We start from the raw sequence: 14,697 nt of genomic DNA, 5'->3' as shown, positions 1-14,697 counted from the left end.
ATGAAATTAAAATTTAAACAAATTTAAATTTTAACAAACATGTATATACATAAAAAAGCAAATTTAAAGTTAAAATAATTTTTAAAAAAATATGCAAACATATAAAAAATTTAATTTTCGAACTAATCTACAATATCATTTAAATTCAGATAGCATAAGTAAATCAAGTGCAAAACCAAACCATGAAAATAAATTCCCCAATTTAGCAAATTAAAATTAATCTAATTTTTTTTTTTTTTTTTTTTTTTTTTTTTTTTTAATGCATAAGTGAATGGCTGTTGAGCAGGCAGGAGACAGACTTATCAAGGGGAAGTTGCCTCCAAACCTAACTCTCCAATCATTCAATTCGTGTTTCGTCATTCATGCAGGCAAGGGTAAAAGTCGAAACCAAAAGTAAAGAGTGAAGAATGTCCAAAAAGAAATACGAATAAAGCGGTACCTTTAGAAATAATGCAATTAATTGCTAATTTTAATTAATAATGCAATTAATTGCTAATTTTAATTAATAATGCAATTAATTGCTAATTTCTAAAGGTACCACTTTATTGGTATTTCTTTTTGGACATTCTTCACTCTTTACTTTTGGTTTCGACTTTTACCCTTGCCTGCATGAATGACGAAACACGAATTGAATGACTACAGAGTTATATTTCTAAAGGTACCACTTTATTGGTATTTCTTTTTGGACATTCTTCACTCTTTACTTTTGGTTTTGACTTTTACCCTTGCCTGCATGAATGACGAAACACGAATTGAATGATTGGAGAGTTAGGTTTGGAGGCAACTTCCCCTTGATAAGTCTGTCTCCTGCCTGCTCAACAGCCATTCACTTATGCATTTAAAAAAAAAAAAAAAAAGATTAATTTTAATTTGCTAAATTGGTTAATTTATTTTCATGGTTTGGTTTTGCACTTGATTTACTTATGCTATCTGAATTTAAATGATATTGTAGATTAGTTCGAAAATTAAATCTTTTATATGTTTGCACATTTGTTTTTTTAATTATTTTAACTTTAAATTTGCTTTTTTACATATATATATTGTTTTCAAAATTATTGTTTTGTAACTGTGTATATATATATATATATGAAATATATATATATGTATATATGTAAGATAAAAATATATGAATCAAAATTATAGATTAAACTATAAACATTAATTCTTCCTCTCTATTCTAAAATCGTAATAACTTCTTTCACATTATCTTGGAATTATCACAAAACGATGATTTGAAGAGCTGAATTAAATTTTCCATTGAGGTTTCAGGCTGCAGGACACTATATCATAAATATTTATGTGCATTACATTTAATTATAAGTAATGATTATGTAAAAGTTTATTTTGTGATATTCTGTGATATCAAGAACCTTCCCTGAAGAATTATGATTATGTGAACTCTCAAACAAAAAGACTTTTGGACTGAAATGCTGAAAAATGCAATAGGACTCTAAAAATTAAAAATTTATTTAAAAAAATTGATATTTATAAGTTATACTTTTATAGAATCAAAATTTTATGATTTATGTTTTTCTTTTTTTATTTGCTAGTGCTTTAACTCTCTCTTTAAAAAGGCTTCTCTGTCGCTACGCCTTTTTCTTTTTGAAGGGGGGAATATGTAAGATAAAAATATATGAATCAAAATTATAGATTAAACTATAAACATTAATTCTTCCTCTCTATTCTAAAATCGTAATAACTTCTTTGCATTGCGTCATTTCTGGATCACTCTGTGATCGGCGCAGCTTTGAAGACGTAATAATTAAGAACTGAAACTGACCTTGTAAACCAAAACTTTTCTCTTCGCGTGCTTCCATCTTTCATAACTACGCACTTCAGCTTTTGCCCTCTACTCTGCTAAGATGTAATTTCGCTGGCTTGCTTTCTATCCCAACAATATCAAAAATGTAAATCTTCTGTGGAAAGGCATGACTAGAATGCCAAGTAATTGTGGCCACGAATGTCAATTGGAAATAAAAATGGAATTAAAACTGCCTCGACCACCAAGCTTTTTAAATACTACGCAATCAAAATTCTTCTTCAATATGGATCTAGGCACGCATCGACAGTGCTCCAGCTTTTCCTTGTTTTGCTCTTATTATGACATATATATATATGAAATAATATGAGCACAATGAAAACACAAGGAAAAGCCGGAACACCGTCGATGTATGCTTAGATCCATATTGAAGAATTCTGATGGCATAATACGCTAATAATGTTAACTTGGTAATATCCAATGAACTTGGCAATCAAGGCAGATTTAATTCCATTTTTATTCGCAATTGGTAATTTGTGGCCACAATCACTTGGCACTCTAGTCGTGCCTTTCCACAGAAGATTTACATTTTTGATATTGTTGAGATAGAAAGCAAGTTAGCGAAATTACATCTTAGCAGAGTAGAGAGCAAAAGCTGAAGTGCATAGTTATGCAAGATGGAAGCACGTGAAGAGAAAAGTTTTGGTTGGCAATTTCGTGATTGGTCAAGAGGCATCTGCATTAAGGGTTACCTAAGATCGCATGATTAATTTGAATGATGCACTTAAGACTTATAGTGCTATTTTTAGGACAGATAGATGAAGTTCCTAAATGAAATAAAAAATAAAAGAGGTTATAGTGAATTAAATTTAGAAGTTTGCTTTCTTATTTTTTATCGTACATATATATATTCCGTTTTCAAATGTATTGTTTTGTAACTGTGTGTGTGTATATATATATATAAAGGACTTAAATAATCAGAGGAACAAACATTTGTAACAAATTAAAAAAAAGAATGCAGACATTAAATAAATACACTACAGTGGACTAGTTCACTGCTCTCAAATTTTCAGCAGTAAGAGAATATGATGTGCAGGGGGAATTAATATATATACATAATTTGAGAGCAGTGAACTAGTCCGCTGTAGTGTATTTAATGTATGCATTCTTTTTTCAATTTGTTACAAATGTTTCTTCCTCTCATTGTTTATACAGTGCAGTAATTACTGAACAGTAGAATGATCTGCAGTAAAGTAATTACAATAACTAACCATTTAATTACCAAAATATGAGTTCCTATATAGGATGCAGTGAATATTATCGGAAAAGAACTGTGTTTCCCAGTGAATATTATCTGATGGCACTGTGATTTATAACTGCTTAAAAATAAAGCCACCTTTAAAGTTAGCTCTTACTTATACTACTACGTATTTATATATCTGAAGAATGTGACTTAATAATTACCCAGTAATTATCTTGAATATTTAACTTATGCACTTTTTTTCCTCCTTCAAAAGATAAAAAGGTATAGAAAACACTGAAAGAACTCATATTTACAATCAATAAAAATATAATGTTTTTGAATGAAACAAATTATCTTAAAAATTATTTCAAGAAGTAGTTGAAATGTATGGGAACAATAGTTTGTGAACAATTAAATAACAAAATTAAGAGACAGAAGTTTTTTGACTTCCAAACGTAAAATCAGAATTTCTCGTATAAGTATGCTGGATAGTTGTGAATCAAAACAGATAAGTCTCCCAATGAAAAGAATTACTGTTGTTGTATGTTACATTAATGTTGTTTCAGATTTTGACCTTTTTATTACATGTTAGAAACATAATTTCTTTATCTGAACTTAAAATGGCTTGTTTATTATTTCCTTTTGCAATTATAATACAGCAATATCAAGCTATTTTTTTTTTATTTATTTATATGACTTATTTTATATTTGTTTCCTTACTTTTTGGAGACATAAGATGTATGTGTACAGCTTATTTTCCATGTCTTTTACTTTCAATACAAAATGCTTTATAAAACATGTATTAAGTATTAAAACAAAAGGAAATGAAGTAGCATGCCTTATATTTATGTATATAGTCATTTCATAGCAAGAGATCCATCCCCAGAACAAGGGCTAATCCTTGTTCTAATTTCTATGTTTGTCACAGCTAACTGTAAGCTGTAAAAGAGGAAAATTTGAAAAAAGAAGGAAAAAAATCCCAATAATATTTGTGCTGACTTTGTCCATAACAAAAGGGCAAAGGATAAATATATAGTACAGCATTTAATTTTGCCAACTTTCAACACTGCATTTATTCTATGCAGCAATATACACGATTGAATACATCAGTGTCTTAGATTCACAAAACAGACTTCACTTCTTCAGTACAGTGTCTTGAGTTTTGTAACTTCCTCCCAAATTGTATTTTTAAGCTTATTAATATCAGGTAGGCTGTAAATGAAAATTTGAAGCTTTTAAAGTCCCACCCTCAAAACAAAACTGCTCCAATAATATCCAGGGAATTTCATAAGACATTTGAATGTCAGCAAATTGAGGAAGAAATCATCTTCACAAGTATTTTAACTTACACGTCTATTGATCACATTATGTATTTCACTAAATAAATTTTGAGTATTATGTAATTTCTATGTTTAATAATAAGTTACTGAAATTCTTAAAAAAATTAATGTATGCATTTTAAAACTAGGACTTTTTAATGGTTTGTTGCATATTTTTTTTGGGGGGAAAGAAAATAACAACAAAATAAACAATTTAAAGTTATGTCAATGTATAACATAAAATATCTGTGACTTATTAATAATTTCAATTTATGCTAACAATAAAATATATGAGTAACACTATAAATAAGGCGAGTTAATCAAAAATAAATGTTTTGATGTAAGGAAGTTGCACAGTAGTGATTATCAAATTTTAAACACATCACTGGTTACAAGTTAATTTGTTAACATTATCAGAATTAATTGAATACACTCTAATAGAAAATGCCTATGCTACGTTAAGTTACCAGATGCCAAATGGCTAAAATTGTGTGCCACTTACAATTCATTCAGGGTTTATTATCTGACAGTTAAACAAACTAAGTGCAAGAGATTTCACAAAGAATAATATGATTACCACTCAATTTCATATACAATGTTAAAATGATGAAATACCTTTCCTTAGACTAACAATTCTTGAATGCTTTGCCCAAATCAAATTACTTAACTTATTTGTACCTTATTATGAAGTTATAATCATTAGAATGATTATATTCTATTACAAAAAATTTCAGCTTTTTAAGAAATCCAAATTATGAACACAGAATGAAACATAACTGGAGAAATTTGAGAATAATTTTAAAGTAAGCAATGTTTTCAAAGTACTAAACAAGTTTTCAACATACTTAGGAAAGTATTCACAGGTATAGGTGTGCATATTACATAGCATGCTTTGAAATCACTTGATAAGTTTTTCATATGTGCCAGACACTATAGGTATGGTACTTATGTGTTATTGCAACCACCATATGGAAGTCGCCATTTTTCAGAATGCCCCAAATTCTAGTAATCATGTCCATAACCATTTTTTCTTCAACTATTCTTATGACAACCTTTCAGTCAAGCAATGTCATCATGTTCCTTTGAATTCCTTTTCTTGTATTCTAAGTTTCAATGGTTTTTAACCTCTTCTTAGTCGGATTCTTTTTTTCAAATTCCCACTCCCCCCCCCCAAAAAAGGATTTTCTTTTATTGCTGAAAATTAATATATGTTCTATCCTAAATTCAAAACTGAAAAACAGTAAAAATTTTTTGATGGACCTATGGGTGGTCAAATATGTGATATCCTGTTGACTGATCATCAGTTTTCCCTGCAATGCACCAAAGTTTTAAATTTAAAAAAAAAAACAATATGATACTATATTTATTAACTCATATATATTTATTAACTATATTTATTATTGGTTTTATGTGTTTAATATAAATATCTACATATCCATCCTTATCGTTAAAATAGCTTTACAACCTGCCTTGGACATCACAGCATAAAAAACACATTTATCACAAAAAAACAAAATCATTTATTTAATCAAAAAAAAAAAAAATGGCTATGAATATCAAAAATACCTTGAATGGTTCCTTAGTTGAAATTCTAATACAGTACAAAGTCTTTAATCCGGACCTCAAAGCTACAAACTTTCTGCGCATGCATGCATTTACGAATGCGCACAATACCTTTACGAATGTGCATTATACGTTTACACATGCGCGTTTAATGTATAACAGATGGTATAAGCTAAGCTAAAATGATCTAATTATCTATTTCAGTTAATGTTGCAGATTGCGTTGTTCCCAAATCTAATTGTATCCGGCTTATTACGTTTTGCAGACTGTTAGAGCAATTTTATAAAAAGTAAGCTTGAACTTTCGATTATGACAAAAAGAGTTTTCGATTCTGGAGCTGCCAAAGGATCTACAAAGTGAAAGCATGTTTCGATGTCCATCAAACAAAAATTGGAATTGCTGCAAAAATGGATAAAGCATCCTTTGTTTCTCTAACCATTCCGAAATCTGTTTATTAATTTCACGCTGCTCTGCCGAAGAGGGGGGGGGAATCGCGGTGCTCAATGAACTGGAAGTTGATCTGTCAGCATTATCCTCATCTTCAGGACTGATGTTTTTATTTTATTCGGCTTATAATTCCTTACTAAATGTAGTATTTCATCTCGATGTACTCCGTCTTTGACATGATTTAAATCAAATTCCTCGTCATTATAATACACATCAAATAGTTTTCTGGTTGCAATTTTCTAATTTCGATTATGCATAATGTGTGCTTTACGCATGCGCATGTTGAAAGAAATGTTTAATAAAATAAACCAATAAATATTAAGCTTTTTTTTTTTTTTTTTTTTTTTTTTTTGTAAATTTTGATATCCTTTAGATCATAATTGCTCTTTATTTCATAAATTATGGTTTCATACTTTTTAATTTTATAATTTCTGCATACCATCTTACCAGATTTAAATTGATGATCTATATATAATCCGGATTCGAAGTCCCGATTAAAGACTTAACATTCAGAAATACAAAAATAATCACAGAATTTAAAGCGGAGTATGAGTAGCGACAAATTCAGTTTCAACGATAGAATTTTTCACTTCATGGCATGTGACACTGACTTTACAGGAACAAGAACACCGAGTGTGTGAGACACGACACCAACCTAGAAGGGGTTAAAGTTAGATCATGTTATTTTCTGCCAAAAAAACCAGTTTTAAGTTATCACTTGATAATTTTTGCACTAATACAGTAGTTTGCCACAAAATTGCTAAAGGAAACTATGATGAAATGCTAAATAGTTTGTAAAGTTCGTGCCAAGTAATAATACAGTATTTTGCCACAAAATTGCTAAAGGGAACTATGATGAAATGTTAAAATAGTTGGCACATAATACCAATTTCATGCAATTTTCTGATGTTTTTCAAGCGAAAATAGATCACTGCGAACATGGAGGGAAGAACATGGCTAAAAAATTAGAGAAGGGTTTGCAGGAATTATAATAATTTTATTTATTTATTTAATGTATCACATAATCCTCATTTAATAATTAAAATCTGTATTTTTATTTTTTAAAGCATGTTTACCTTTGATATATTGATAATGTTTGCCAACCTATGATAATGATAGTCTGGGAATATTTTTAAAAAGCATCATGAAAATCTCTGACTTGCATTTATGAAGTAACTTTAATTTTTTGTCTGTAAAGAATTGCCAAATTGTGCCAAGATAGTTATGTTAATATGTAAGTACCCAAGGTATTGCTTTTAGATTAAGAAATTGATAGTATTTCTAATTAATAATGCAGTAATACTCCAGTAATGTATTTTGAGATTTACGTCAACTAATTGAAACTTCAGCTAATAGTAAATTCTATGTAAAACAAAATATTAAATATAATATTAGATTTAATCATAATTATATATAACAAACATGATTATGATTAAATCTAATTGATAAATTATGCAAATGAGACATTATCAACATCGAATAAAGTAGTACAGAGATTCTTTCAGACAATATTCCATTACACAATAAACTGCAAATACAATAATGTAAATTATATTGTATATTAGAGGTATTCATTCTCTGATACCTATGAAATTAAGCAATACTGACATTTCAGTTTAATCCACAGAAGACGAGCAAGAAATGAAGATGTGCAATTCTGGTATGTGATACAACGTAATAAATAAATTTATTCATCTCCCTGGCTCTAGCACACTGACAGTTTCCAAGCATTTGTACTATTGCTAATATGTATTAGGACTTCACTGTGGTAAATAAGGCTCATGAGAATAAGAAAACTGCAATACCATCTTACTAAAGAGAACAAGGTGAATGCTAGAAGCAAATGTGGAAGAAAATTTTAAAAAAACATATGAGCATGGAAGTAAAGAAAATATCAAACACCCTGACTAAAAGCTGAGAATTTCTACCAAATATTCATGACCATCAAACTGGGTGTGAGCTTAGATTCTAAGGAATTTCCTGTAACCAGCAAATATACATAATATTCTGCAGTGAACATATTCATTCTCTACGTTTAGATACATCGGCACCAAACGATACTGCGGATGCATGAGAAGATAGGTGTTAAAACTACTATTTAATTTGCTGCTATAAAATCCACCAACAAATCAAACTAGAATACTGAAAAAATATGCAAAATCAAGCGCTTACGATTGCATGTGCCAATATAGTACCTAATTTTTACTTATGTATAACTATTACTCATTACTTCTATTTTACTTATGTACATGAGTGTAAAATATTTTTAGTAACAAGTTCTGCTCGATTACAATGATGCAAAATATAACAATCATATTAAAAAGCACTATAAATCCCACCCTGGGGGGAAGAGGATTTTAAACCTGAAATGCATTAATGTAACTAAAAATTAAGTTCAATATATATTTATCATAAATGATGTACAAAACAGTACATCTGTAACTATGTTACATGATGATCATAGAAACAAGATATGCTAACTAATACAAAAATATTCTTACAGAGTTTTGATATTTTTCAAGTAACAACATTTTTTTGTTGCTGCTATTGTTTAATTTATTATACTTCCTTATGTCTTTATTTTTGATGAGGAAAGTATGGTGGATAACAAGTAAATAATAATGTTATCTACTACATTACTAGCAGCCAGTTCCATTTATCATGAAAGATAGCAACTTTAATATATTTTCCTTCACATATATGCTATTACACTATTTGATGCTAATAATTTTTTAGAATAAATAATAAACTGTCAAGTCCTAAAGCAAATGCTCAGCTGATAACATAATTGGACTCTGCTACAACAAACTTCAAAGGACTGAAAGTTTGATATTCACTATCCAATCTAATGATAAAGAGAAAAAATGGAGGCATGTATATGCTTACATAATTGTGTTACATATGTTGAACATAGGATTCACTTCAATTTATAATTTTAATTAAATCTTGTATAAAGGAAACATTATCCTTAATCCCCCCTTTTGTGGAATGATACATAAATGTACGATCCTGTTGTATACAACAAAGAAGTACATTCAGCTATGATACAAATAAAATTGAATAAATAAGTAAAACAAGTCTATATGATTTGCAAAACTGCCAAAAATTATTTCCATAAAGAAATATTAAAAATGATTAAACATTATTTTAATATTTAAGCAGAGAGTACTGTTCTGTTATTGGGATCAGATTAAGAAATGTATGAATGTATATGTATGTATGTGCATGCATGTGTATATGTATACACACACACACATTCATGCTTGCAATATATACTTGCACACATGCATACATACATACATTTCTGAATCCAGTCCTGATAACAGAACAGTTACGAAGCAGAGTTCGATGTGAAAAAATATACTCTATTCTAGAACAGCTATGTACATCTTCAATATTTGTAATAAATTCCTTAAACTATTGATAAATAGATGAATGATTCAAATGGATAAATTCAAATATTGCTATCAGACACTGAAATTTGCCTTTTATGTTTTCAATTGAGCAAATGATAACATATTTATTTATTTAGTATATTTAAGCTTCAAATGTGAGTAAACATCTTAAAATCTAATTTATTTCATCTTTACAACAAACAACACTGAAATTTGCCTTTTATGTTTTCAATTGAGCAAATGATAACATATTTATTTATTTAGTATATTTAAGCTTTAAATGTGATTAAACATCTTAAAATCTAATTTATTTCATCTTTACAACAAAACTGATATTTTTTTTAAACCAATGATCCACTTTCTTTATTCTCAATAAGAATATGCAATGTTTCATTATTGATAAGCAATTATTACAACATCAATATTAAAAGTTGCATCAGAACTGTATTCAAAACTCCCAAATGATCCAAATTATCATGTAGCCTATGTCAAAACAATGATTTATTATATTAATATTAAAACAAGTTGCCATTACACTTAAATATTACAGACTGACTATCTTAGAAAATTTGAAATCAATAACAATTAAAAAAATATTATAATCAGTAAATGCTACTAGTGATATTATGATTACAATCATCTTTTCCAGAAAAAGTTTTAGTCTTACATTCCTGTTTTCATCCTCATTTTTGATTGAAAAACATACACAGTAAAATACTGCTCCTCATACATATAATTCTTACTGAATGCATTTATAAGCCATATTTATTTTTAGAGGTCAGTAAATGTCTTGTCCATTTAATGTTTTTTAAATTTACACAGCTTTCTTACAGCAAATAAACATATATGCCTGTTTAAGAAATCGAGAGTTTAAATTAAGACATAACTGTAGTTTCTTTTCTCTTAAAACAAAACGTGTAAAAGTGTAGTAAACCTATAATTTGGATAATTCTTCTTACAATTTTGAAATGTTTTATATTTCTAAAATTAAAATATCAATTACACAAACAGAAACTGATGTAATATTTTACTAAAGTTCTAAAAAGACTCAAAAATTAGCATAGCATGATATCTTGATTATCTTATCAAGATTTAATTTTACTCATTGATTGATTATCTTATCAAGATTTAATTTACATAAGATTTAATTTTTACTCATTGCCAAAATACTTTTCTGAAAATTAAAAGGTCTATATTAATTCTCTAAAAAAACCTTGAAAACACAAATTTACTTTGGCCAATATGTGACAGGTTTTGGTTTAGCTGTTACTGAAAACTTATAGGTGGTTTGTTCCATGTTTGTTATTCCCAAATATTAAACTTCAACACAAATTTTTCACAGTTTCGCTCCTGTCATTTTCCAAGAACATTCTTTACAAAAACATGCCCGCTACCGCTGACATAGTTTTATAAGGAAGCGAATAATACCACAACCTACTTAAAAATAAATTATATAGTTCAAATAAGTTATAGGTATATTACATTATTATTGGTTCCATCAAAACATTTCTGGGTAAATATATTAATACAAAACTGATGAACTTATCACTGCATGTAAACAGAACATATTTATTTTTAACAAAAATGCCTTAATGAATTTTTTTTTTCTTTTTGAAAACAGCTTGAAGAAAATGTCTGTGATTTCAATTCCAGTATCTTGAATTTTGATATCAAAAAACAAAAGCATGACATAGCAATATAATTTGAAAGAAATGCAATTTTTTTTTTAAATCAAATGGAAATAACATGCAGGGTTAATTTCAAAAATACTGTACCTCAAAAATATTATTAATTTATTTATGTTCAAAATATGTTTTGTTTTAATACTTATAATTTTAATGCAATGAAAATTTATTTTGTACTTTAAAAAAAATTTACCAATTAATTACAATAACAGAAATTCTTCTGTCATAATCACTAATGCTTGCATCACAAAAAATTACTAAAATTTATTTCCCCTATTAGCTTACTTAGTTTAACAATTTATTATTGTGATGTACAGACTAAATTGAGTTCTTCACTCAAATATAAGAAAGTAGTCTTCTTTTTATTCATAATATGCAAAATAAATCCTAACTAGCTTTTAATTCTCTGCATAAAATTTTTTAAAATAACTATCTATTGCTCATTTTAAATACACAAGTTTCTTAACTTCTTTAAAATATAACAAATTCTTTCTTTTTTTTTTTGAGGGGGAGGGTGGTTACTGTTTTAAATATTGCTTTTTAAATAAAATTATAAAATAAAATTTTCTGAATATGTGGAATTCCAATCTCTAATATTATTATGATTTGCTTTAAAATATGGTCTTTTATCAGAGTTCCTTCTTTAATCTCCCCTTTTTCAAGATAACACAGAAAACTGAAAATGTTAAATCAGAATATACTAAAATGGCCTATAATATGCAGTTTCACCTTTAAATTCTAAATTCAGACATCTTTGTTCTGAATAAATTTAGAAAGATTACATCCAAAATTCAAATAGCTTCAATAAGTACTTTTATTTTTGAGAAAACTGTTGTTCAAATTCCTTTCCAGTTTAAAATGTTTATTACTGCAATCCTACTTCTTATTTCCAGTAAAATTACTATTCAGGTATCTTAATATACATAATTTCTTACATAGCCTAATTACATTATTTTTATGAATAATGGTTCTCATTTCCAACTGTTCAGAAATTCTAATATTAAATATGTATCCTCCTACTCTCTCAGAAAATTTTTTGTAAACACTTACCAAACTCAAGTAAAAAATGTCTTATTCTATAAATGCATCTAGTATTTGTGTTTCAGATTGACATTAATATATTTTTCTATAATCTACTGGTAAAACCACCCAAAATAAATAATTCAATTTACTGCGGCAAGAAAATTCTCTTCTGACTACCATAAAACTAAGTAAACTATATGTTAGCATATTCATTTCCTCATATGTGCTTCAGAATTGATGCCAGTATTGTACTCCAAACTCTTAATGTAATACCGCCTAAATTAAATAAAAATTTATTGATATAATTATTTGCCTCCAATTTTTTCTTCCTTCTCCAGGTCATTTTCTGCAGATCCCTATGGTACATATGCCATTTCATGCTTTTTTCGATAGCATAAATATATGCCTCTTAAATGTTTTTCTAAATTTGCAGACAGTTTAAATTATGAATTAATAAACAGCAGTTTAGGATGCAATAATGGGAAAATAGGCTAAAATCTAAATTATAAACAGCATTCCAAGAAAATCCAACAGCTTTTTTAACACCAAAACAACTTACATTTAATGAACCATTTTTCTACCCAATGATAGAAAAAAACTGTCCTTTTAGCAGACTGGTAGCTCTAGAATTAATCAACTATAAATTAAATTTTTAATTATTTAAATTGTATTGAGTTACCCCAAAATCCAAGTAACATAGAAATACAACCTACCTCAGATATTAGTTATCCAAAATGTTCTTCAGACACTGATATATTAATAACACAATTATCCAGTAATCCAAGAAAATCACAACACACAACACAAAGATTATGAGATAAGCTCCATTGTTATGAAAAGTAATCCATGTGATATGCACAATAACACTTTATCCATTAATAATCCAAATCTGTTACTATCACTAGTAATCCATGGAGATGAACACTCTCTAATATATTGGAAGTACAACACTAAATTATCTATCCATCAACAAATGCAAACTTTAGTCTGTCATATAAAGACAGTACACTTCAGCACATTTAAATAACATTCTTCAAAATATGGATATCCACACACATCACGTATATGTCACAACATCAAACTGCAAAATCCTTATTTTTGCAACAGCAGAGCATTTTACCTACAATAAATAAAGAAAAAAGTATTGTAATTAATATTTGTGCAATAAAATATACATTAAACATAAAAAATAAAACATAACAACAAAATTTATGGATTATGTCCAGAAATTAAAATGAAACAGCAGAGAATCAAGTAATTACATAATATAATTTATGAATTATATCCAGAAAGTAAAAAAAAAAATGCAGAAATTCAAGGATAAATTATAGTAATATTAAAGAAAATTAAATTTTGAATTAAAGCATATTTATTTTTATATGTTTGCTAACAATCTAATTGTAGAATATTCACTGATATCTTCATGGAAACAACCACATTTATTGGACAACAACATACACGAACTGCAGAAATAGTTACCTAAGAACTAAACTGCAATGATCAGGCATAATTCCATATTTTCGATCGACGAAAAAATGGTTTACCGGAATAACATAAAAAAGAATTAAAAGAGTAACCATTTACCAAATGGTTTAAACACAGAAATATATTCTACGACTGGTAGGAAGAATATAATGAGAACTATATAGCAAATAGCAGGCATCATTCCATATTTTCGATCGTAGAATAAAAGTTTCCCGAAATAAATATAAAAAAGTATTAAAAGTAACCATTTATCAAATGGTTTAAAAACGGAAATACATTCTGTTTCTGGTAAGGAGAATATACCGAGAACTGTATACCAAATATTAGGGTTGTAGCAAAATATTAAGGTTGAAAATAGCAATGCTTTAAATAATATTTATAAATAAATAACATTTTTAATACCTGCCATCACGATGATTCACATAAGCGCGCACTTGACATTCATTAGGCCTAAGCGCGATTCCACACCTGACCGTTTCCATATTCCAAACGCACTACAAGCTACGAATCCCTCCATACTGCTGCAATGGCTCTGGCCATCGTTGCTTCGAAATGCTTAGGATCCATTCCCGAGGTTCCTGTGGAGAAAATCAGCGCAGGCCGACAGCGGAACACCAACACGGCGATCCTCGTCGAACTCAACCAACGTTGGAAAATTTCACCAGCATACCCAAGGTTTGACGTCGCCAAAGGGCCAACTGCCTCGCCTGGTTGGTTGGCAGAGTCGGTCGATCGCGTTGCTCCTCCCACACCCGGCGGCAAAACACGATCCACAGGG

General features: G+C 28.6%; 1 protein-coding gene across 2 annotated transcripts in view; it reads right to left on the bottom strand.

Annotated features, from left to right (window-relative positions):
- LOC118192833 (uncharacterized) overlaps window positions 1-14,697 on the bottom strand; it is a 204,965-nt gene that overhangs the window by 90,063 nt on the left and 100,205 nt on the right. Inside the window, exons 1-2 of one of the 2 annotated variants that reach the window (XM_085816622.1) lie at window positions 14,322-14,630; window positions 13,148-13,554 (exon numbers count right to left, since the gene is read on the bottom strand). The gene's annotated coding sequence lies outside the window, so the exon portion shown is untranslated. Of the gene's footprint in view, window positions 1-13,147; window positions 13,555-14,321; window positions 14,631-14,697 lie in introns of those variants that run through there. The other variant, XM_085816623.1, reaches the window with a different exon arrangement.

The sequence above is a fragment of the Stegodyphus dumicola genome, chromosome 5 (genome assembly GCF_044657685.1).
Source record: "Stegodyphus dumicola isolate Sdum_Otavi_A_Nest chromosome 5, ASM4465768v1".
NCBI classification, from domain to species: Eukaryota; Metazoa; Arthropoda; class Arachnida; order Araneae; family Eresidae; genus Stegodyphus; species Stegodyphus dumicola.
Note: the sequence above shows the minus strand (reverse complement) of the source record. Positions and strands in the feature narration are given on the sequence as shown.